Source organism: Triturus cristatus, chromosome 11 (assembly GCF_964204655.1).
Source record: "Triturus cristatus chromosome 11, aTriCri1.1, whole genome shotgun sequence".
Classification (NCBI taxonomy): Eukaryota; Metazoa; Chordata; class Amphibia; order Caudata; family Salamandridae; genus Triturus; species Triturus cristatus.
In genome coordinates this window covers 733,402,430-733,427,476 of record NC_140594.1, presented here as the reverse complement: position 1 = coordinate 733,427,476, position 25,047 = coordinate 733,402,430, and the positions used below count along the sequence as shown (strand labels likewise).

Genomic DNA, 25,047 nt, shown 5'->3' with positions numbered 1-25,047 from the left:
GCTATAAACTGGCAATTGACAAGCATCAGACGATAACTAAACTAATTAAAGTTATAACTATGTATTGAGTATTGTGTCCTAAGCAGGGGACAAACAAGAACAACGGACAGTTTTTTGTATAGAAGACGCAGCCTAGCTTTAACAAGTGCAAAAGCACAGTTGTAATTGTTGTTCCCGTGATTTAAAAAATAAGAGGGCTGGTGAGAGAACAGAGGCTGAGCAAACAGAGACAGGACAGGCAAACAGAGAAAGCGCTGAGAAACGTTTTTGAGAGCTTTGTTAGCTTCAGGCCTTTTGCTGTGATACTAGGAGTTGTAAGTGGCACCTAGCAGTATTAAGGGGGAAACTGCATGCTTCCCTATTTACCAGGATACTGGACACATGATCTGCGAAGGAAAGCAGGGCTTCCAAACCAGTCTTGCCTCTCCAGGGTAATTTGGTTGACCAGTGAAAGTTTGAACCATGAGAAATGGTGTGAAGACCGAGAATAGGCACAGTATAAGATAGTCATCACAATAAAGACAAACATTATAACAACTAGCAATAAATCACAACATAACACACACAAGTAGTAAGATGCACCAAAAATCTATGGTTTACGATCACCATGCTCTTTGCAACGTGTAAACCTGGTGATATTGATAAAAACAATGCTAATGCTTATGATGGTACAACACGCTTACACAAACAAAATTGCATCGCTATTGTCAAATTTGCCCATCACGAACTCTCCATCAACCGGATTCGAAAATACGTGATCAGACAGGCTTTGTACCCAGGCCTGCGGCAACTGATTGACAAGTCATAGGTGGGGTGGAATGTAGATGGCAGACAAACGTGTGAACAGGAAATTGAGGTCCATTCCCCAGATAAGCGTAGCAACAACTCAATGGTCCAGGGAAATTGGCCCAAATAAAGCACACATGGCCAGAGGGGTGCACTCAGTCCCAAAACACTATAATGTCATATGCCACAAAGTAAGGGACACGCAGCCAATCAGGACACAACTCACACACACAGGAGTGAACACGTGCCCCTTATGCCAGACATCTGGACCCACTACCCGCTCGCCCCATTGTGTCCCCGCAAAGTTGAGGCCCACCTCCTTTTATTTATGACAGGGCCCACATTATTTCTCCAAACAAGGAATGCCAGATGTACTTTAATTGCTCCCAAAATTGTATAAAAATCACTCTGACTGTACTTTGAGACAGTCCTCAGACCCATTTCTGTAAGCTGTACTCCCAGCTGCAGTGTTTAATTAAACCAACTGTTCCTATTTTGCCAAACGCCTCTTGTCTTTTGATATTTCAAGGTAAATAAAGTTTTAGCAGTACACCATCACAAAATAATTTAAGGATGGTAATCCTCTCTCTAAGGGAAAGACTGACAAATTTTAACAGATGAAGAGACCTACACATCCTCTAACCAAAACTCCGAACTTCTAACTTCAATGTTTGCAAACATAACCCAATATAAATAGTAATTTTACAGGTAAATATATCCAAACCAATGTCCTAACTTTCATGGTTGTCTCTTAATCAATGCTGAATGGAAAACAATGTAATGTTTGGCTGCAAACGGGGTATCAGAAGAGAAGGGCTTTTCATGAGTGGCATGATCAATATTACTTTAACCCCTTGTGTGCCACGCCCTTTCCCCGCCCTGTGCCGGCCGTTACATTAGCGGGCGGGGTTTATGACGAGCTGAACTCGTCATGGGCACAGCGCAACCGCGGCCCATGACGAGTCCAGCTCGTCATGGGCACACAAGGGGTTAAGCACATTAAGGATCATGCCTTGTGCTAGTGTAATATAATATAATGAAGCATACTCTCGGCAACCACTGAACATTTTGAGCAACGATTTATTGACATTACATGGAAGTGAGTCTTTTGGTGAGCAGGTTGTTTGGCATGATTTAGTAACTTTAATATTTGTTCCCTAACTAATAGCGTGAATGTATCAAGCGCTTGGAACATTTGATTTTGTTCTGCAGTCTTCCTATCTGAGGAGATTTTTTTTTAGGCGATGAAAGGGAAAGGTACAATATTTAATAAGTATTTTACCCAAAAAATTTTGTTTATTTACTTCTTTATATTTTTAGTTCTAGAAAAAAACAAATAAAACTGGTTTATCACAGAGACTGTGAAGGGGCTGATCTGTTTTGAGTCTACTAAATTCTTTAGCACAACATTGACAATAAACAGCTTTTTTCAAGTTTGTTGCTTCATTAATTCAAATGAAGCAATAATTATTTTTAGTTAGGTGAATCCATTTTTAAAACACAATCAGAATTTGGTAGTCTGTCCGATCTGCCATATTAATCTATACTCCATTTTCCTTTCACCTATTCAGCGTTCACTATAGCCACTAAAAATGAGGAATTAGTGTTATTTTTCAAGACTCTGCCCTCAACAGCTTTTTTTAATTTAACATCCAAATTATTTAAAGCGTCCTTGTATGAAGTGTGTATTGTCCTTGTGAGAGATAGCAAAAATACTTGGGCCAAATTCACAAAGTTAAATTTCATCGTACAATGTAGGATTACAACCAAATGTACCTTTTTTACCCCTCCAAAAAATCCACAAAGTGATTCCTGTCAAGTGTAAATGGTTTAACAAACACGGACGTCTCTGCCACAAATGCCAATAAACCTAAAACTCATAAATTACACTCAAGGGGTGGGAATGGGCATTCCGGGTCAAGGTGTGCCTTGGAAGTTTGAGATCATCCACAAATACCTACACTTGTGGGTATTCCCAAACTCTGACCCAACCATTACCTACTCTAGAAAAGGTCAGAGGTTTACTCAGTAACTCCCCTTCCAGGATTAGAAGAAAAAGACTACCGGTACATTTGATGGGGAAGTAGGAAGAAGGGCTTTTGGCAGGGGGAAAAATGTTTCCACAAAGAGAAAAGAAAAACGTAAATTGTGCATAAGCAAGAGGGCTTCGTCCCATTTTACAGACCTCTCCACTATGGTGAACTCCACAGAGGGGCACAAGACCCCACAGGAATAGTGACTAGACATTCCCAGTAGTAATCTCGAAGTCTGCACCCAGTGCAACTTTCCAGTTATACTATTGGGAATATTTGTGAATTACAAGATAGGTTTTCTGCACACACACAAACGAAACCTGCAGCTACAGATTTACTATTTTTTTCATGAACTGGACCCAAGCTTTTCTAATGATGCCTTTAAATTTATTCCACGTTAGCCTTCTATTCTTCATATTCCTCCCAGAATAGAGCTTCTTATTTAGAAGTGAAATGAAAAATTGCACAACGAGTGGATGCAGACTTTAAATTTAATGTAGTTGACTTCTCCAAATATTGCGTTATTCCTTACTGTGAGCAGTGCCAACCGCCAATTAAAGTTAATTTATGGTCTCCATAGCCCCAATTAGTTTTTGGGGTAATTGAGCAGTGTGGGTGATCCGCCCAAATGTATTAAAGCTGAATTCAAGATCTGGGTAATTCACCCAATCGAGGCCTGATCTCAAAGGGTGCATGTAGTCTGAGAATTCACAGAGCACCAGGTGAACCCATACATGTACACGGTTATCTTCCGTGCACATGAGTAGCATGCACAATTGTAGGCAATAGTCTTATTTATTTAGCAATCAAGCGCACAGCACCAGTTTCCCATAGCGCTGCCCAACAAATATGTGAAAGTGTACTTTTTACTGTGTAATGTAGTCTTAATTGGGCATATAGTAATTATTAGGAAAGCCATCTGAGTTTCAAGAACCTATTATGATACTCTGCATCAACGTTCTAAAATGAGCGTAAAACAACATATGTACTCTAGAAAAGTGATTGAATAAATAATAAAAAATATAGCCATAGAACACATTTGTGATTTGCAATATCAGAAGAGTGAAGTTGTAAGGGTGCGGCTTCTTTGAAGAAAGCGAGTAGGGGTATAGAGAAGCAATTGTGGAGCAGTGTTGGATACAGCATAAGAAATTTTATTGTCGCCAAATTTAGCTTTCTGCGGTTGTGTCCAATCCATGTCTGAATAGCTGTTCGACCGATGGACCAGAATGAGAATGCACCTTTACAGCAAAAGAGATGCAAGTATATCTTTGTCATCAGCATGTAAGTTAGCTGAGGTAAAGAATGGGTTTGATGAAAATGTTGCTAAGCAGTTGTATGGGCTTGGTTCTTATGTTGAAACACCTGGTAAGTGATGAACTTAGAAAACAAAGATCATCAAATAGTATTCTGAAAATAACCTCTCTAAACATTTTAAAGAGTTTAGATCTTTAGAGTGCTGATCATGCAATAGTTCATACCCTGTAGGGCAACACTAATATAGCATCATGGGTTCTAATGACATACCACCAAAAGATCAAGAGTATTTATTCAAAATAGAAGGCCAAAACCCTACAGAGAAGATTTACAAGAGCCAATCATACAACAAAAAAACACATTAATCAGGCTTGCAATATTTTTCCCTGGCAGAGAGGATTCAAACATTAAATCTGTCTCAGTCTGGACAAGCAGTAACGTGGGATCGTGAGACAGCGTTTCCTGCAATGAAATAAGCCCTTCACCCATCTTTCCCTGCCTCAAACAGACAGGACACTAGATACGATTGTCAAAAGGCTACTCCTATGATGCAAAGCTTCTGCACAGCTTTCACTGTGCTTCTGCAATAGATTAGACCACCAGCGGAATCAGAGGGTAGATATCATTTGTGGGGATATGTATCCATACAAGGGGAAACTGGGCTACAAGTAATGAGCACTATCTCTGCCTCCACTCCTTCAATTGACTGCCTTAATCGGAAAGGAAACCAACATTCTGTCTCTCCCAGTCTCTTTCTATAGTTGTCTGAGCTTCCCTTAAACTATGTTAATGCATCACATTTAAACCAACTCAATTACCCTGGATTAGAGAATCATTATCTTGGAGCAGATGAAGCAAATAAGCTTCAGTAGGTTATAAATCGGATTACAGGGTAGAATGCAATAAGAGTAGCATAATCTACATCAGATAGTGAATCAGATGTCAGTATCCTCATAGTGACCTTGCTTAGAATCATTCAGCACAAACCTAAGACATATTCAATAAACTAGATCTATACAGATCAAGACTCCAAGTGTAACTATAACAAACATAAGTGGGTAAGGTGTAAGATATAGTTGAGATAATACGTATTGATTGATCAGTGACACAAATTACACTAATTAGTTTTAAATGAGGCAAGCATATGCAAGAAGGTTTTTAGATTTCGTCAAAAGGTACACATGAAGAGATGTGCGTACGAATGGTCAGAAGTTTGTAGTGGAAAGGGGAATGGGGCAGGACCACAGGAAGCAGGGTGCAGCACAAGAATTATGTGGTGTCAAAGGAAAGGGTTAAAAACAGGAACAACATATTCTGGGAGGAGTTTTGATAAGAAATTTAAGAAAAAAGAAAAAACATACAGTGAGTCCCTGAATACATTTGGATCAAAAGCAAGAAACTTTAAAGAAGAAAATACTGTAAAATGGAAATCCAATGAAATTATCAAACATGAGAGAATGGGAGGGGTATGAGGCCTCTTATCTGGGCCCATGGGCTATTACTGGATACTGAGCACTGTAAATGGTGAGTACTCCAATATATATCTGGTGTTCCTTGGTCTCCGTTACTATTGCTCTTCAAATGGGTAACACCCAGTTAATGTTATTTGTACAACTAACTCTCCCATTTGTAAGGAGGGTGGAGTGCGCTCAAGCTTTATTCAAGGAGCCGTGAAACAATTTAGAACGAAGACGTAGGATAACAATTGAGCACACTGGAATTCAATATTCAGTTAAAGCAGTATCTCTGTAGAAGAATAGGCCTATTTCTTTTAACCGATACCGAAGTAGTCCAGCCCAGCACATAGAAATAAGGAACATACTAGCACATTGTGGCAGAGACACAGAGCCCAAGTACAATTGAAGTGCTAATGCACTAAGGTACTAGACTGTCAAGTCAAGTCAAGAACATTTGTATCGCGCGCATATCACTCACACGAGTCTCATGGCGCTTGCAGACAGCTCTGATAGACGGACTAGATCTGATTTCCAAAAAGCCAGGTCTTCAACTTTTAGCGCAAACTGCTGTGGTCTGGAGTACTGCGAAGATAGAAAGGCATTTTATTCCAGGATGCTGGTGCCAAAGAAGAAAACGCTCGACCCCCTTGCCTAACAGTGTGAATTCTAAGGGGGGTCAGCAGTGCCATATCACTAGAGCGCAGCATTCTGGACAGTTGATACCAGCGTAACTTTGGCAGCCAGTATTTTGGACAGGTTCCATACATATGCTTATGAGTTGGGCATAGCATTTTAAAAAGGGTTCGTTTTTTCACTGGGAGCCAGTGAAGAGTGTTTAAACATGCTGCAGAAGGAGATCTATATGGGCGGTCGAGGACTAATCCAGCAGCCGTGTTCTGTAGAAACTGAAGTCTATTTGTAAGATCTTCATTTATTGACAGCAATAAACCGTTGCCATAGTCCATTCCATTAATTATCAGTCCATGTATTAAGGGTCTTCGTGCCTCTAAGGGAAGCCATTTAAAAACCTTTCGTAGGCTACGCATAACACCGAAACAGGTGCCTACGACATGATTAACATGACCCCCCATGGATAGACAGTCGTCCATATAGAATCCTAGATTACGGACTACGTTCTTTGGAGCAGGATACGAGCCCAGTCTAGGTAGCCACCAGTCGTGCGTCCAATGGTCAGTAGCTTTACCAAAGAGCATGATCTCGGACTTGCCCCCATTAAGCTGGAGATGGTTAGATCTCATCATTTATCAACATGGATCAAACAGTTTTTAAAACGTTGCTTAGTATCATTGGGGTCTGAGCCTAAGGTGACCAGAATCTGCGTGTCATCTGCGTAGGATATGACATCAAAACCATATAATCTGATCACCTCAGCTAAAGGGGTCATGTAAAGATTAAAAAGGGTGGGGCTCAAAATAGAGCCCTGTGGGACACCCATCTTTACTGGTCTCTCACAAGAGGTGATGTTTCCCATCTGAACAGTAGTTATACGTTCTGATAGGTAGCCTTTAAAGCATTCCCTCTGACACCAACCTCCCAAAGCCGTTGTTCAAGAATCTTGTGGGAGATGGTGTCAACGGCGGCAGACAGATCAAGCAAGATGAGGAAAACTGATTGATGTTTATCCAGAGCTAGTCTTATCTTGTCAGTAACCTCGATCAGCGCTGTCTCCGTACTGTGCGCTGTTCTAAAGCCGGACTGAGAAGAATCTAAAAGTCCCGTGGCTTTCAAGATGGTTTACCAGCTGTTGATTCATAAGAGACTCCAGCATTTTCCCAAAATAGGGAAGTAAAGAAATGGGTCGATAGTTTAAGAGTACTTTGGGTCGGCCGTCGGCTTCTTTAGAATTGGCCTGATTCTGGCTGCCTTCCAGATTGAGGGAAAGTCAGCTTCTGCAAAGGACTTATTGAATAGATTGATCAATCCATCTAAAACTTTAGGTGCCATGATAGAAAAAAAAATTTGAAGGAAAAGGGTCAGCGGGGGAGCCTGATTTTATCTTTAGCATGACCGAGGTAACAGACTTGCGGTCACATTATATAAACTCATTTAGAATACAGGGAGGATCAGGTAAGAGACGGGGTGGTTCTTCAGAATGGGTGCAATTGTGTAAGGGTGGAAAAGTCCGGTGAATATTCATAATTTTTTCCTCAAAGAATTCAGATAGAGAATCAGTCCAATTTTGGGAAACAGACACTGTGGGATGATTTATAGGAACAGTAAATTCTTTGAGAATGTGATAGAGTTCCCTGGAGGAATTTTCTGCCATTTTTATCCGGTTGATCAAAAGGATTTTATTTGCCAATTTTATTTCGTTCATGTAGCCGTGATCCCGTTTCTTATAGCTTTCACGATCTACAGGGTTTTTACTTTTTCGCCATAGTCTTTCGGCAGTTCTACACAGACTTTTAATGGTTTTTAATTGATCAGTGAACCAGGGGGCAGTTCTAGTCTTAAACTTAATGTTCCGTACAGGGGCAATTAAGTCTAATGTAGTCAGAATAGCTTTATTAAATTGTAGTGCCACATGATTAACACTTGCTTCTGGGTCTATCGGGTCAGGACAGAAATTATTTTGAAAAAGAGACGGAGTTACTTTGCGCCAAGCAATACGAATTCGCTATCTAAATTAATTTTTTCTTTAGGAATAGTAGGAATAGTGAATTTCAGTACGTAATGATCGGTCCATAATAACGGTTCAGGGGATTCCACAATCATTTCTGATACATTCGTAAAAAGAAGATCCAGTGTGTGGCCTGCGCAAAGGATGGAGCCAACCACCATCTCAGCAAGACCGAGAGTACTCATATTAGAAATGAATATATCAGTATCGGAATTTGATAACGTTTCTGCATAGTGGTTATCCTTTATTAAAATGATCAGCTTTCACTATTTTTGTGACTGCTGGGGTTTCAGGTTTGTTGCAATGGACTGCGTTCACAAAGTTTAGAGTAGTAGGCAAAGATGCAATAGTTGTAGAAAAAGACATTTAGTACAAACAGCAAACCTTTGTGCTGCCAGAGCCCATATTCTCTTTCTCTACTGTGAAATACAAGGCACCTCTATCACAAATGTATAGTAAATTAAATTCTAAGTGCACAGTAGGCGATGTGGTGAGACACATGGAGGTTCACCTCTCTATTTACTTACAGGGCATACAGACAGTGTGTTTCAGGTCACTCGATGGAAACAACTGAGAAGAGTTGGGACTCTTCTTTTTTCTCTTCACAGCACAACCATGCTTACCGTCAGCAATCAAAGAATGAGAAAGCTACATTGAAGTGTCTTCCTTGTCTGAAAAGAACAAACCAAATATGATTATTATTAGTAAGAAAGGTCAAGGGTCCCGAGTCATCAAGCATCCAGAACTTTATAAAGGTCAGTTTAATCAAAATATTTTCTTAAAACACCACAAGCTTGATATTTACCTCAGTATATGGTATCGGCTACATAGTCTCCTGTGCTTTTAACTGGCATAATATACACATCTACGATATGGTACGGGTGAATTAAAGATCTTTACTCTGATACTTAAGCTGCTTGTATACAGGGAAGAAAGGGAACACGGGAGAAGCTAGAAAACCGAAATGGTAAATTTGAAAATCAACACAGTATTTATTCTAACTATGGAGAATAAAAGCAGTCCGGTTTTATTTCTTGCACACAAACACATTTTTGGAAATCATGCTTTTCCAATTTTGCTGAGACAGTGAGACATCAAGAGTGTGTTCGTACAGTCCAATTCTGTTAACCTCAATAAATGTTAGACATTATTCCTCAGAATGATGACGTTTCTTTACGACAATGTACGTAACCAAAATATCACCTACTATGGTAAGTAGGGTGCATACTAAACTGGAAACAGGTTTTATTATTATTTTGTATGTCGCATTTAACAGTATAAATAATAAACGTGGATTTTTATGCTGGCAGACAGTGTTGTAGAAAGGGGGCAAAACAGTGCACAAATACTACACAGTGCAGAGTTGGAGGAATCCAGTCTAAGATGCAGGGTGCAGAAGACTCATGTAACAAAATGGAAATGGGTTTAGGAGGTATGCTTGACTGAGAAAATATAAAACCAATAACTTGCATTCTTTACACCAACTCAGCACATTATCTTCAAATCTGGTCCCCAACCACGCAAAACCACCATGCATGGCATCCCAAGCAATCCTCAGAAAATAGACCCTATCAGTTATTCACATATTGCACCCATCTTTAAATATGGACCCATCCACACCAGAAACGCTGCCAACTCTCCCTAAAAGACTGTCATCCAGACTTCCATAATAAAGATCTGATATCTTGCTTCTTGCCACACCCAAAAACGACCTTGTTCCTGGTATCCCCGCACTCACCAAATCAGACCGCTTACCAATTGTCCTGCTAAGTCCTCCAACTCATAAAAAGGAGCCAAACCAGGCATACTTGCATTCCCTGATATGTACAAAACAGGCCCAATTCGTGTCATCAAAAGCAGACTCATAAGTTGTATTCTACGACCTAGATCTCTCAAAAGAGGTTCTCCCCCCAGGCCTGCCACTTCCCATACGTAAAACAAAGTCCCATATTACTGGTTTACACCCACACAAGTAAAACAGCCTTAGTCCCTCTCCTTTATGTTTCCTCTTAATTATTCATCTATTTAATGATTTTTATATAGCACTGACAGGTCACCTTGTGACCAATATCTCCCCACGAGGTGGTGACTGAAACAGTGTAGTTCGGAACAGTGCTAGACTGCAGACAGAATAATGAATCAGAATGACTCAGTCACCGTGAAGTCTGGGCAAATATCAAAGTGAGAGATCTGAGTCTACTTGGAAAATATCAAAAAAGCCATTAAGTCCCAGGCCCAGTGAACCCATGAAGACAGCAGTGTGCTGAATGTGCCTCTGAAAAGGTTGGCTTTAAGTGTTTCCTAAATTGAGTATAGTTTAACTGACCTCTTATTTTGGGATTTCATCCACATTAGGCAAAGCAGTGCCTTCCATACAAAGACACGAAATGTATGTTGTCACCCATCGTCCCCTTGGCACACCCAAGAGCTGAAGGACTTTAAACGGAGCAGTAAAAAAGGCGGCAAATGCATCGAGGTCCTCATACTCCCAATCTGCTTGTAGCTTGTACTAAAAACCAATTTGTATCACAGGCATATAAATCATTAATATGTACCATACAGGAAGCCTATTACACTGAAAAAAATCACGATGGTCTCAACTCAACAAAAAAAAAATCTTTAAAATTGCTAATTCACTGTACAGTTTGAATTACTGTCATGTGAACATCTCTCCCTTAAAACAACTCAGTGACAAACTTCACAATTCTCTAATTGCTTTAATCAGCCCTTGGGTCCTTTTACCTCTTCAAATTATAAACTGTCCACTCCCATCTTGAACAGACTTTAGTCAGCTCATGGCGGAGAGAACATGCTTAGTGATGTAATCAATCAAATTCGGCTCACTGTTCGATCCATGCTAGGCCCGTATCATGCATAAAAGTTCACAAAGAATCTGTCCCACCTTAACTCCGATCTGTAACTTCACTGTTGTTGTTTTCTTCCAGAATGTGGGAAAAATAGCCAATTGTGAAGCTTTTACTAAAAAATGCACCACAGATGCCTCCTCTCCCAGTAACTACGGACCCATTTCCGAACTGCAATAATAATAAAAAATACTTGCGAAAGTAGTAAAAAATGTACTTACTCAATACTTACAGAAGGGCAAACTCTTAGAAAATTGTCAAACAGGTTTTAGAGCATTGCAAAGCATAAAATCATACCTTTCCGCCATTCTTGATGACCTGTGTATGCCAACAGTTCAAGGAGGCTCAGCAGCTCTCATTTTACTTGATGTGTCAGCAGCATTTGACATCATATCTGATCAGGTGTTGATCAACAGTCTATACGAAGCAGAAATCAATGGCATAACCCTTGACTGGATTAAAGACTAATCAAATGACCAATCACAAGCAGTCTCTTGCACCCTTTACATCATCTTTCCAGGAACCCACCTCAGGTGTACCACAAAGCTCATCGGTCAGCTCATAATTTAACCTAAATGTGGACTACCTCGCAAATCTAATCTGTTCATTTCGATTTAACTTTAAATTGTTTGCAGATTACAACCAGACCTGGTGAGATTGGACGAGAATAATCCATCTGCATTCGAGGCTTCTGCAATTGTCTTACTGGAGTTCTCATTCGGAGGACAGAGAATTCCTTAAAAGTTAATATTGACAAAACTGAAATTGTATGTATAGGTAAACCAAACACTTCTGAACTGCTGTGTTAGTAGCCATTATACCTGACTTCCCTCTCCTGGTACCAGTTGAAAATGTACACAATCTTGGCTTTCTATTTGACAACTCACTGTCATTGGTACCACAAACAAACAAAAACTCCTGATCTGGCTTCTTTAAACTAATTATTATTATTATTTTTTTTAAATCATCCCTTTCTTAGACCGATCCGCTCAAATTACAGTTTAAGCAGTATTCTTACCGTGACTAGATTACTATAACCCACTTTATTTAGGTCTCCTAAAAGCCTCATGAATATTTTGGTCCATATCCAACATTCTTCTGTAAGTCTACACTTTCATCTTCCTAAATACGCCCACATCTATTTACACATGAGCATACTACATTGGCTACCCTCTCCTTTTAATATCACATTTAATGCTACATGCATAGTCAACCGTTCCTTTCCCAACTGGGGTCTTCTGTTCTTGCAATAGAAATTTAAACAGTACAACCGCCCATGACAACTTCGTTACACAGAAAATAATCTTCTTAAAATTGCACCTTTTGGGAGAACTAGACTTAGCTCTATAGATTATTCTCATTTTTAGAGGCAAAAATGTGGATTTCTCTTCCTTTACCACTCCGCAGGAATGATGACTATCTTTCTGTTGAAAAGAACCTTACAACATTTCCATTGTCACAATCTTTTGAGAGCTTTTATCCTCTGCAAATATTTGGTGTATTCAGCTTAATGTTTTGCTCTTCTTTGGACTAATGGCAACCCTGTGTAGAGCCAGGATACTCTGCTCAGGGATAGTTTGCAAAAAAAGAATCATTCCTGCCTTTCATTGATCTTGTTCCATGTTCTGATCTTTACTAGGTATAGGTGTGAAGCATTTAAAGACCTCTAGTTCCTCCTGCGGCAATAATATGTGACGAGATTCCACAAAGTGGGTCTGTTTTATGTAGTGACTTGTTCATGACAAGTAACACCTAAAACTTGATCTTTTGCTGTAGTGTATATCAATAAAAGCACTCTGGGTAGGAGAGATGGGATTGCACTCTTCGAGGTTCAGCACATTCTGGCAGCCTGATTTTGAATTCTCTGCAATTCCTGGTTGTGTAATTTGTGCAGCCCAGCGCGGATGATACTGCAGTAATCCAACCTTGAAAGGACTATGGGCCAGGTGTACATAGACTTCAGTTTGCAATTCCCCAATATCAAATTTTTACGATGCGCTAAGAGGAAATCGTAAACAGCTATGTACAACAGTGTGCTTTACACTGTTTGCGATTCCCAGTGGGTCACAATTGGCCTACCACATTATTATTCATGAGGTAGGTCGCAATTTGCGACCCTTAGGGAATCGCTAAAAACACAGGGGTGGTGGCCTGCTGGGGGACAGCAGACCACCATGCTTGCATTTGCTTTTAACTAAAGTATAGTTTTTAGTTTTATTTTAATGCAGACCGTTTTCCTTAAATGAAACAGGCCCTTTCCTAATACTGAATCTCTAACCCATTTTGCGATCACAAAATTGGTCTGGTACATGTAATAAGGCATTTTATCTGTCGCTAACGGCCTGATTCTACAAATCGGGCTTTTGCAACATCAATAAATCTTCATACATCTGACCCTGAGGTTCTACCTATTCTATAAGAGAAAGATTGTAGAAAAAGGCAGACTTTTCTCAACAATGATACTTGGCTTTCTGTATTTTCATCCACATGTTATCTGGGAACAAAGAGCACTCAAGTGTTAAAGATGATTCTAAAACATTTTGCTTTGGTTGCCAGGCTTGGGGTTTGTCCCAAGGCATCAGTCAATGTGAGTAACCTCCTCTGTGATGGGCTGAGCCAGACAAGCTGAAGGAGGTGATCGCAATGCAGCATGATGCGGAGGAGGGAAAAAGGTAGGCTGGATGAGGCAACAGCAGTTTGCAGTGTTTCTGTTTCAGCATACTATGCTTGGAAAATAGAATGGGACAAACTCTAGGTCACAACCTGTATTTACAGCCGCAACATGTTGATTTTAGACAGGTGATCCACAGTGCTGAAACACAAAAATTTCAAAACGTGCCACATTAAAGATCTTTTGTTTACAGAGGAATATGGCACTTTGAAACAATTGGGGAAGTAATAAGATGCTGGTGCTTTGAATCTTAAAATATGACCACAAAGAAATGCTAGGGTGTGAATGACATGAGGTAATCCTTGTATCTCTTGGTGTATTCTCCATTTTAAAAAACAAATTTACATTTTTTAGTTCCCTGACACAATGAGGTACAGTCGACTCACGTCGGAGAGTATAGGTATAAGTGGTCAAATACAAGAGATTATATACATAGATTTCGGTTTCACTTTTTTCCACTTGAAAACACAATCATGCTTACCGTTGGGAATCACAACTAGAGAACACTGCATTGAAATCACAAAGTCCAAGAATTTCTTCTCTTCCTGAAAAGACAGACAAAAACCTAATTATAACGAGATATAAATACTGATGTTTCCTGGATAAGCTTCACGCTGTTACAGTTTAAACAATGTTTTTGTATAATCCAGGTCAAAAATAACTGACTATTGTATCTAGTGTATTAACTCCTTTCCCTAAACCAACTTAAAATAAACCATTTATTTAGCTGTCTTTAATCAGTACAAAACCGTTGCAATGGTAAGGGTTGACACAAGGCGTAAAGCATTTGATCTTTCATTTCTCTGATAATTATGCTTATGGTGTGCAGAAGGAAAGATTGCAATTAAAGAGGTCTAATGTTTGCAATACCTACACAATAAAAGTAAAAAAATAAAAGGAAAGATTCAACAAATCATGGGACAATACAGGTCTTCCTCATAACAAGAGAGGTACAGTCTAGTTTCCTACTCCTGAAGCGACATCAGATCACTGCTCAGGCAACACTGCATTGGTAACTTCCATATCTAAGAGAAACTCTCCCTCAGAATGCCAATCCTTATTTTGCCACACCACACTTTGCTATCTGCTGCTCAAATAAGCTCTTACCATGAAATAAAACACTTAACTAACATGTTGCATCAATCCTAAACAGTACACAGGATAACGAATCAGGCTGCATAAAACTGTAAAGCATAATACTTTGAAAAACAGTACTTCTCCAAAATATATAAAGGCCATATTAGGTGGTAAATATACTACATTTTAATGTCACAAGTAATAGCAGAAGTAAGGTTTAAGGGAATGTAATGCTGCCAGTCATCACTGCTATTATATGACAATAAGTCAGTACAGGACAGTTGACGGCATGAGAGTTTCAGAGTGTTTCCTTTGCTTTAAGTCATTCTGGGAGTTAAAGTTTGTAAGTTAGGTGTATCAGCCTATAAGTGAAATCTCATTTAAGAGAGGAATCCCATTTTTGGTGTGCAAAGATAATGTATTTAGTTGGAGCTTATATTTCTTGGCTTCTTGCAATGACGTGCAACTACTGAAGTACATGTGCCTGATAAATGACACAAGGTAAAAATGTCATGCTGCAAAAAGGTCTACAGATCAGATTCAATAGCAAACTGTGTTTTTTCTAGACAGAATTCAGAGGAACAAGAAGATACTTCTTTTGATTATTGATAATAACCTAATCATATAAGGAAAGGTCTATGATCCAAACGTAATTCTTTGAAATCCGAAAATAGGCCTCAAGACTTAAATGGACATACAGTCACGATAAGCATATTCAGACTGATGCTCTGATATAAACCAATAACATAAAAATATTAAAAAGATATACCTTTATGAAAGCATTCAATCTTGAAATGTGGGAGAAATGCTTTTTTTATGAACTGGACATTTTTCCTCCAGTTCATAATACTCCATCACAGACTTCTTCCAAGACAGTTGCGGGAGGGGGGGGGGGTCTTTTAATGTGAAACTAGAGCAATGGCCTCTGACTGCACTGATGTTCAGATTGGTGCATGAATTATCGTGGTCCTACGAGATGGCAACAGAGACTAAACTGCACTTGTACTGGTGAAAATGAAAAATCTGTCAAGATAAAATAAATTATTTTAAATAAATGCTCAGCTAGAAACTGCAGTTTTGTATAAATATCACATATGTCTTGGATTATTGTGAGTAATATACTAGCAAGCAGCTTGCAACTGACAAGGATTTTGGAAAATAAATGCAGACAATATGAACAAAAACAGTGTGACATCAAGTTGAAGGTAAACATCTTTTTGTTAACATTTTTATAAAAAACCTCTAAAGTAAAAGTGCCAGTTTCTTGTTGAAGTTCCTCAAGTGCCTACACTCCCATTGGGTGAAAAAAGGATGACTGATATGCTCAATGAAATTGCAGAAATATAAAGGGCAATTAGCTGGATGAGAATGGAATAGGTGTCAGGTCTGGATACATTCACGAGGACTTTTATCAGAGGCTTATAAATGTAATTTTGTACCTGCTATGTACAATATTAAGAAAGTATATTCAAAACATGTTTAGCTGCATGTATGTAAGCTTAATAATATTTAATCACTAAATCTAACGGGTCACTCTAAAATGAAAATGCATAATTTTATGGCACGACACGGAGGCCAACATTATGCAATAAATCCTTTATTGCTACCACCCAGCAGCAAGTAAACAAACATAATGTTCTTAGAATAAAGAATATAGAATCTCTAAGAACATTCCATCACTAACAAAACTCCTCTACATCATGCCCTCTCCCTTCTTTATTGCTGCTGCTCAAAGAGATAAGTATAAATTATTTTGAATATTAATGTTGGTAATTTTAAATTAAAGGCTTGGAGAATGTTGGTATATATTTAGAGAGATACAGGGATATAACATTGGTTTGGTTAAATCTGAAGGTGTATAGATTAATTATTTAAAATGAAACATTTAACAAATGATTTAAAAAATTAAAGCCTGTAATATATCTGGTGAGTATTCTGATGAAAATGACCGTCGCTTGGGGGTTTATGTGATATAGGAAGAGTTTAGCCCGTTCTTATTATTTTGAAATAAGCACATTATTTAGTTAGACAAGGAAAGGAAAATTGAAAAGAAACATCCCCGATCGAAGGAAAATGAGGTTTGAGTAGAGTAATTTGGATAATCAAGGGAAATAGTTTAAATGCCGGTTGGTGAGAGTAACGAGCGAAGAGTGTAAAGATTAAAAAATACGAGCGAAGCTCACGCGCTCACCGTAACGTGAAAGCATAGTCTGATGCGACGTGAGAAGAATGCTGTGATTCGCGCGTTTGTTTGTTCAGGAAACGCGCTTGAGGAACAAAGAGTAATGTCCCTCTAAAGTTCTCATACAGATGTTGGTTGCCTAGCAACGATGTTTTTGCATGAGACTCGGTGATTTTTTCAGTCAGGAACATCACGAGGGAAAGCTTTTGGAACGGAGAGCAGGGAGATTATTAAAACGAGTAAAAATAAGTTTATTTAGTTTTACAGTTGGATAAAAATTATTTTAGGGAAAATATTAAAATAAAATTTGATTGAGAGAGGCAAATAAATTAAAGATGAATAAGAGGTTACCAAATAATTAAAAATTAATTGACAGATTACCTTCGTGTAAAGGTTGAAAGCTAAAAAAAAAAAAAAAAAATTTAAAAAAATGGAACAAGGAGAAGGAACAATGGAGGAGAGATTAAATCAGGCAATAGAAAGAATAATGACAGAAGTTTCATTAAGAATGGAAAAGAAATTAATTATTAGCAAAGTCAAAATCAAATAGACAGGAGGAAGAAAGATTTTGGCCAGCTCCTGAGAACGAAACTGCGCAAAGTAGCAGTAAGAAGGCGTCAAGAAAAAGAAAACATTTATCTTCAAAAGAAGATCATGGTAAGAAATCAAAAGCCAGTGAAATGGAATATGATCGCTGTTCAGACAGGCAAATAGTGGAAGCCTCGGGAGTAAATGAAGGGCAAGTAAGAGGCCCAAGTGAGGAAGCAAAAAGAGGTGTACGCAGACATAAATCTGTGGTGTGTGAAGATTCCTCTGAGAGTGCAGAGATAGAACGGAGTTGTAGTGATGATTTTGATTCTGACGAAGACATACAAGTTAAAAGTGGAAAAAAGGATGACAGTTACGAAGACATACAAGTTAAAAGTGGAAAAAAGGATGAAAGTTCAAGAACAGTGAGCAAAAATATTAAAGATGCATTGGGTGATGATATGTTTGACCCATTACTTATCAAACATCCATTTTCCCCAGAATGGTCACCATCTGAACACGTTGCGCAGTATTTGGAATACTGGACGAGAAGAGAAATTCCAAAGGAAGTGAGAGTAAGACTCAGATCCGAGTGCCCACGACCTTTGGTCGATAATAAGGTGTTAATGACGCCAGAACTTGACCCAAAAATGATTGCATTTTATTGCAAAAGGGGTTCGTCACCCTAGGAAAGGAATTGATAGAGGGTTAAAATCTTGCCAAGATAGGTTACTGTGTGTGATTGGACCAGTTTCAAAAAAATTTGACATGGCAGAGGAGGCGAGGCCTATGTTGGTAAAAGTAATATAGACGTACAAGAACTTCGAGAATGGGTTCAAAGAGTTATATGTTTGTTAGGTAATGCAAATACAGCTTTATCAATAGAGAGAAGGAAGAGTTTACTACTTAAAATTGACCCGAAGTTGGTAGACCTTGCGACAAAAGAGGAAGGGCCTTTGGCTAAGGGTCTCCTGTTTGGAGATTAATTTATAAAAGATTTATCAAGGTATGTAGGGGCATTCAGCAGCCTACAAAAATCTCAAAGAGAGATAAAGAAGGTGTTTAGTGAGCGTGTTTTTGGTTCGGCCGGGAGTCGGTTCCCTGGCCGAGGAAATGGAATCACTAGAGGCTCCTTCTCACGTGGTTTTGGAAGCAGAGGCTACCACGGTCAACAATTTTTTTGCGGTGGAGGATTTTTTCCACAAAGACTACGACCGAGAGGAAGATTTAATAGAGGAGACAGACGGGGGAAGAGGTTCGATTGGTAAGTCGAGACCCTTCTGTTACCCACTTAAAATTGGGCGGCAGACTTGCCCAATTTATAGAGAATTGGTGGTCAATAACAAAGGACCCATGGATGTTGGATACGGTTCAAGGTTACAAGATAGAGTTTTTAGCGGAACCAGTTCAGGAAAAAATTCCAAATCGTATGCTCTTCAAAAAAGATCAAATGGAATTGATAGACTTAGAGGTAAAAGAATTGCTAAAGAAAGGAGCAATCGAAAAGGAGACAGAGAATGTGGAGGGGTTCGTAAGCAATATCTTTTTGGTGGAAAAGAAAGACAAAGGAGGTATGCGCCCTGTGATAAATTTACGACAATTGAACGATTGGGTAGTATATCACCATTTCAAAATGGAAGGGATACATCTGTTAAAAGATGTGTTATTGAAAAGAGATTGGATGACAAGGTTGGAATTGAAGGATGCTTATCTGACAATTCCAATATGGAAAAAGCATCAGAGGTATTTGAGATTTGTTTGGAGAGACCAGATGTGGAAGTTTGTGTGTCTACCTTTCGGCCTGTCATCCGCTCCATGGTGCTTCACAAAGGTATTACGGCCGGTGGCAGTTTTTCTGAGGGAGAGGAGTGTTCGAATGATAATTTATTTAGACGACATTTTGATAATGTATCAGCACAGGAATGCACTTCGTTCTCATACGAATTTGGCAATAGATCTATTAGAGTCTCTGGGGTTTGTAGTGAACAGGATGAAATCTCAATGTGTTCTCAGTCAACAAAGTCAGTTTTTGGGGTTTGTAGTAGATACAGAGGAAGCAATTTTGAAACTTCCGAGGGAAAAATTTAAAAGGATATGGAAAGAATTGGAAAACGTATTGAAATTGAACAGCATTTCCCTAAGAATGTTAGCTCGCATTGTCGGACTTCTGTCTTCAACAATTCAGGCTATCTTTCCAGGTCCATTACATTACAGGGCTTTACAGAGGTTGAAGGGTTTCCATTTAAGGAATGGTTTGAAATATTCAGAGAGTGTATGTCTATCGCAGGAGGCAAGACAGGAGTTGATTTGGTGGCTGAGGAATATGGAAGCATGGAATGGGCGAGTAATTTTTGGAGAGAATGCAGATCTGATTGTGGAATCCGATGCAAGCTTGGAAGGCTGGGGTGCAAGATGCGGATCAGTAAGTACTGGAGGGAGATGGACAAGTCAGGAAAATAATCTACATATAAACTGTTTAGAATTATTAGCAGTATCTTTTGTAATAAAATGTTTTGGGGAACAGACTACGAGGTGTTCTGTCATTTTAAGGATGGACAATATTTCTGCAGTACGATATGTCAACAGGATGGGTGGACCGAGATCGAAAGGTCTCGCAGACCTAGCGAGAATGTTTTGGGAGTATTGTTTGGAGAGGAATATTTATGTTCAAGCAGAACATTTTCCGGGAACTCAAATTCAGTGGCAGATTGGTTTTCGAGGAATTTTTACGATTCCAGCGACTGGATGTTGGACAGGATGGTATTTTCGAAGTGGAACCAGTTTTGGGGCCCTTTTCAAACAGACCTTTTTGCGAACAGAATAAACACTCAATAGAGCAATTTTTCAGTTGGCATCCGGACCCAGTGTCTATGGGAATAGATGTTTTTCTGCAGGATTGGAGGGGTCTACATCCATATGCTTTTCCCCCGTTTTCAATGATAAGCAGAGTGACAGGGAAAATTCGGAAATGGAAAGAAACAGTGGTGATGATCACTCCGTTTTGGAGCTCACAAGCATGGTACCCTATGTTATTGGAGATGAGTGTGGATTTTCCAATTCGAATTCCTATGTTTCAGGGGGTCTTGCGGGGCCCTCTGGGGGAGGTTCACAGTTTGGTGGATTCAAGTCAACTTCAGCTATTGGCATGGAGACTTTCAGGAGAGTCTGGAGTAAGCCAGGGCTTTCATCAGAGGCATCGAAACTCATTGAGGAATCTTGGGCACATGAAACAAGGAAGGTATACAAGTCTGCATGTAATAAGTGGAATGGTTGGTGTGTGGAAAGGAATTTGAATCCCGTATCAGCAGATATAGTTCTTGTTATGAATTTCCTGACAGATTTGTATAAAAGAGGTTTGGCTTATAGGTCAGTGAACTTGTATAGGTCTGCAATTTCTGCTGGGCATGTTTTGTTGAATGGAATTTCTGTTGGGCAAGACGTAATGGTGAAGAGACTATTGAGAAGTATCAGACTAGCTAAACCACCTGGCCCGAAGTATACTTCTCTTTGGGACGTGTCCATAGTATTGCGTTTATTCGAGTCATGGGATGATAATAGTCTATTGGAACTAAAAGATTTATCATTTAAACTTATGATGTTGTTATGCCTACTTTCTTTTAGAAGAGTTTCCGATGTTCGGGCCTTAGAAATAACAAGCAGGTGCTTCACTCCCGAGGGTGTTTGTTTTTATATTAAACAAAGAACAAAAACAAATTCTGATGCTGTTTTCTATCCATACTTTCAAGATAAGGAAAAACTTTGTGTGGTACGTTGTGTGAAGGAATATGAAAATAGAACAAGGCCTAATAGACCAGTTGGGGTGGATCAATTACTCATTGCTTTCAGGTATCCATATAAAGCGGTTTCTTCACCCACTTTGGCTAGATGGGTGAAAACGTTAATGGAGAAAGCAGGTATAGATAGAAGTAAGTTTGGTGCACACTCAGTGACAGGTGCAGCTGCATCAAAAGCAAGAATTTTGGGAGGTAGCTTACAAGACATTTTAAAATGCGCAGATTGGCCATCAGATTATGTTTTTAGAAAATGTTATTTTAAACCTATTGAAAGTGCAGCTCAAAATATTGTTGATATGCTTTGAACTTGAATAATGTTGGCCTCCGTGTCATGCCATAAAATGTAGATTTTCCACAGCCTTGGTGGGCTGAAAATCTGGATTTTATTAAGGACACGGAGGCTAATATTATCCCTCCCTTGTTTTTTGTTCCCAACCCTAATGTTTATATCTTGGGCAAAATTAGACTGTTTTGGGATTGGCCGATTTCAGACAAGTATCATCTCTTCGTTGAATAATGAAAGAAGATTTTCATTTTGATGGAATTGTCTCGTGCTCATGGACTAAAAAGAAATGAAACATGTTATGAATTTTTTTCTCTCTTTTAGCAGGCAATGTCAGTTAGTGATGGAATGTTCTTAGAGATTCTATATTCTTTATTCTAAGAACATGATGCTTGTTTTCTTGCTGCTGGGTGGTATTAATAAAGGATTTATTGCATAATATTAGCCTCCGTGTCCTTAATAAAATCCAGATTTTCAGCCCACCAAGGCTGTGGAAAATCTACATTTTTTCCTCTGAAGCTCCTGCAAATTGGTTGGTGAATGTATTAAAATAAACTAGTTGACCTGTCACAGAAAGGCTTCATCAGTTGCTGGTAAGGGAGTGAGGACATCCAGAACATCGATAAAATGATGGATTAAGTAATGTGCCATTCCATCCTTCTCAATAATATAAATGAAGAAAGTCAACCAGCTGGTGACAATTAAAACTAGTATTACAGATACATTATTAATGGTTTCAAATCATTAAGAATCATAAAATGTGGTTTGATCTTTTGAGGTTTCATATATATGATATGATATCTGGTCACCCAGATAAATAGAACAGAATGGAAGTCCTCCCAAACACTTGATATCGACATAAAGCTCATATTTACCGCATAATATATCATGTAGGCCACAAAAATATTTAACATTTATAGATCAGATTTTTTAAGGGTGTATGGTTGATAATGACTGCAACTTAAATCCAACATTGAAGTAATATACGAAGACGTTAAATGAAACAATATCGGTTGTTGTCACTTCAAGATACCTTAAAGTGTCTATTCTGCCAAAACTCTTTTGCTATGTTTTTCCATGTGATTTCACCGTCAATTAAAAAATATTTGGAGGAACTGCAGGAGACCAAAAGAAATCCAGCATTCCTTGCTTTGTGAATGTCATTTTGGAGGGACTGTTTTCTAATTCTGGACTGCTTTTCACACATACACATTTGGCTTCATGAAAATGCCATTTCCCCTAAATAGTGCACAAATGAAAGCAAGTTGCTGACTTTATGAGTAAGGGGCCGATTCCGATGTCGGACGGACTCAGGTCCGTCTGACATCCGTCAGGAGCCGTAACTGACTGACCTGCTGTCGTCGGTTACGGCCCTGCTAGTACGATGCGACCGAACAGGGTTCGGTCGCACTCGTATACAAGACAATGCAGGCATGCATTCCGAGTGGAATGCATGCCTGCATCCTTGAAAGCAGGGGTGCAGTTCATCCCTGCACCCTGTGGGCGGCACCCCAAGGTGCCTGCCACCGGGTACAGGGATCCACAGAGGGGCACCATAGGTGCCCCCAGGCTGCCATTCGGCAGCCTCGCACCCATGGGGGCCCTACTGGGGGCCCCCAAAGACTGTTTCCGGCTGCCTTTTAAAGGCAGTGAAAAGCTGCCATCGTACTCCCTCGGTCGCAAAGAGGCGACCGGGGGAGTACTGGGAGATTTCCGGACGGCGAACGGGCTCTCCGAGCCTGTCATCCACAATCCGGAAATCTGTGTCGGATTCCTTTCTGACCAAGCCCATCGGAATGGCTCGGTCGGAAAGGAATCCGGACGGCATGATCTGAATCGGTCGGAAGGGCTTCGACCATCGGTCGGAGCCCTTCCGACCGGAATCAGAATCGGCCCCTAAATGTTCTTCTTTTTATTGAGAACGAAATTAATAAGACTCTCAAATCCTCCCTTCTGTTGTAAATACTCCAAAGGTGTGCAAGAAATTGTTGGTCACATTTTGAAGCACCACAGTTGGACAATGCTTTGAAAAAGAACTATATGTATTGGAGAAGCTGAATAACTAAGCACACCTGGTGAGACAGTCTTCCAATCCTTAAATATAATAAAAAGCTAACAGATTTTTAGACAGGTGTAAGAAACTTTTTCAGCAATTAATAGAGTAGGGCAAGGCATAACAGATGTTCCTTCCCTTTATAAGTAAATAGATGGAATTCTACTTTGAAGTAATAGAAAATATATTCACTTCAAAATTATTCAGAGGAAAAATAGCTTGAGCTGGTCAGATGGATTTATATTTAATATGTAATTTGGAACAGATCTTACATTCTTACACCAAAAAGTTAAGTCCATTTGAAACAGGAGTAAACAGAAAATAGGTGTTATACACAATTTAATGATCTACCACAAAACTGACTAAGCTATTGTAATGCAATCCTGAATGATGCAAGGGACGCAGCAAAGTTTATAGTGCTCTCGTCAATATCTTGTGGAACCATAGAAGGATACATTTATTCGGGAAAAAGAGTTGCTTGATATGGATGAACTTCTTAAACATGTGAAATTAAATATATCAATTTAAGGCCAGTATTACTCTATATTTCTGACACTTGTAGTCTGATTCTGGATTGACAATAACATGCGATTAGTACTAACATTCTAGTGAAAGTCAAGAAGGAATTGATTAGATCAAGAACTGGCTTCCGACCTGGGGGGGGTTTCAAGGAAGAAAGAAAATCAATGTGTGAACACAAAATATTAAAAAGAGTTATTTGTACACAACGCCAACATCCTGCATTCTATCTTGAGAGTCAAAGCAAAAAAAAACTTTAAATGTGGTAATTGGTATTTCAGCTAGCTAGAAAGGAGTGAAATAGTTTTTATGAAGTATATTGTTCCTTTTTACGTATCATAGCAAGAAAATCATTCAATACACCCATGTATTTAACCAGAGCTTCAAAGCAAGTTTCCCCCTACCTACTTACAATATTTGTTAAACATTTTTATAGAGACAACAGCGCAAATAAAAAGTTGGAACGTAAACCGGTGGGGAATCAAACAAAGTATACTTGTATCCACACTAGTCCACTCTATGGATAATATAAGCAACTAAATATAACAATCAGATAATTAAAGGCCAATTACCCTTCTTGTAAAATTTAAGCAGAACAGTAATTGCAATGAAGAACCTGATCAAACTGTAGAATGAGGTCTCTCAGTTCGCGGCAAGCTAGAGAGTGTTGGAGAAAATGCAAGGACTTTAACATTTTATAAGAAACTGGGGTACTAGTTGCGAAGAATGTGAGTACATCACAAGTAATAAATCCACAATTGTCTTTTTACTGTGAATAAAGTACCCCATTGTAGGCTTGACTCTCAGGCTAGCGAAACAGAGCAGTCCAAGGCCTACTCAGGGGAGGTGATGTGGGCAAATAACCCCAGCTTGTTGGTACACAACAACACTCAATAAATTAA

The 25,047-nt window shown here is 39.2% G+C and overlaps 1 protein-coding gene across 5 annotated transcripts in view; it reads right to left on the bottom strand.

Annotated features, from left to right (window-relative positions):
* MFF (mitochondrial fission factor) overlaps positions 1–25,047 on the bottom strand; it is a 192,009-nt gene that overhangs the window by 150,566 nt on the left and 16,396 nt on the right. For 2 of the 5 annotated variants that reach the window (XM_085634381.1, XM_085634384.1), the window contains exons 2-3: positions 14,191–14,254; positions 8,702–8,845 (exon numbers count right to left, since the gene is read on the bottom strand). The gene's annotated coding sequence lies outside the window, so the exon portion shown is untranslated. Of the gene's footprint in view, positions 1–8,701; positions 8,846–14,190; positions 14,255–15,555; positions 15,576–25,047 lie in introns of those variants that run through there. The other 3 variants (XM_085634385.1, XM_085634382.1, XM_085634383.1) reach the window with 2 other exon arrangements.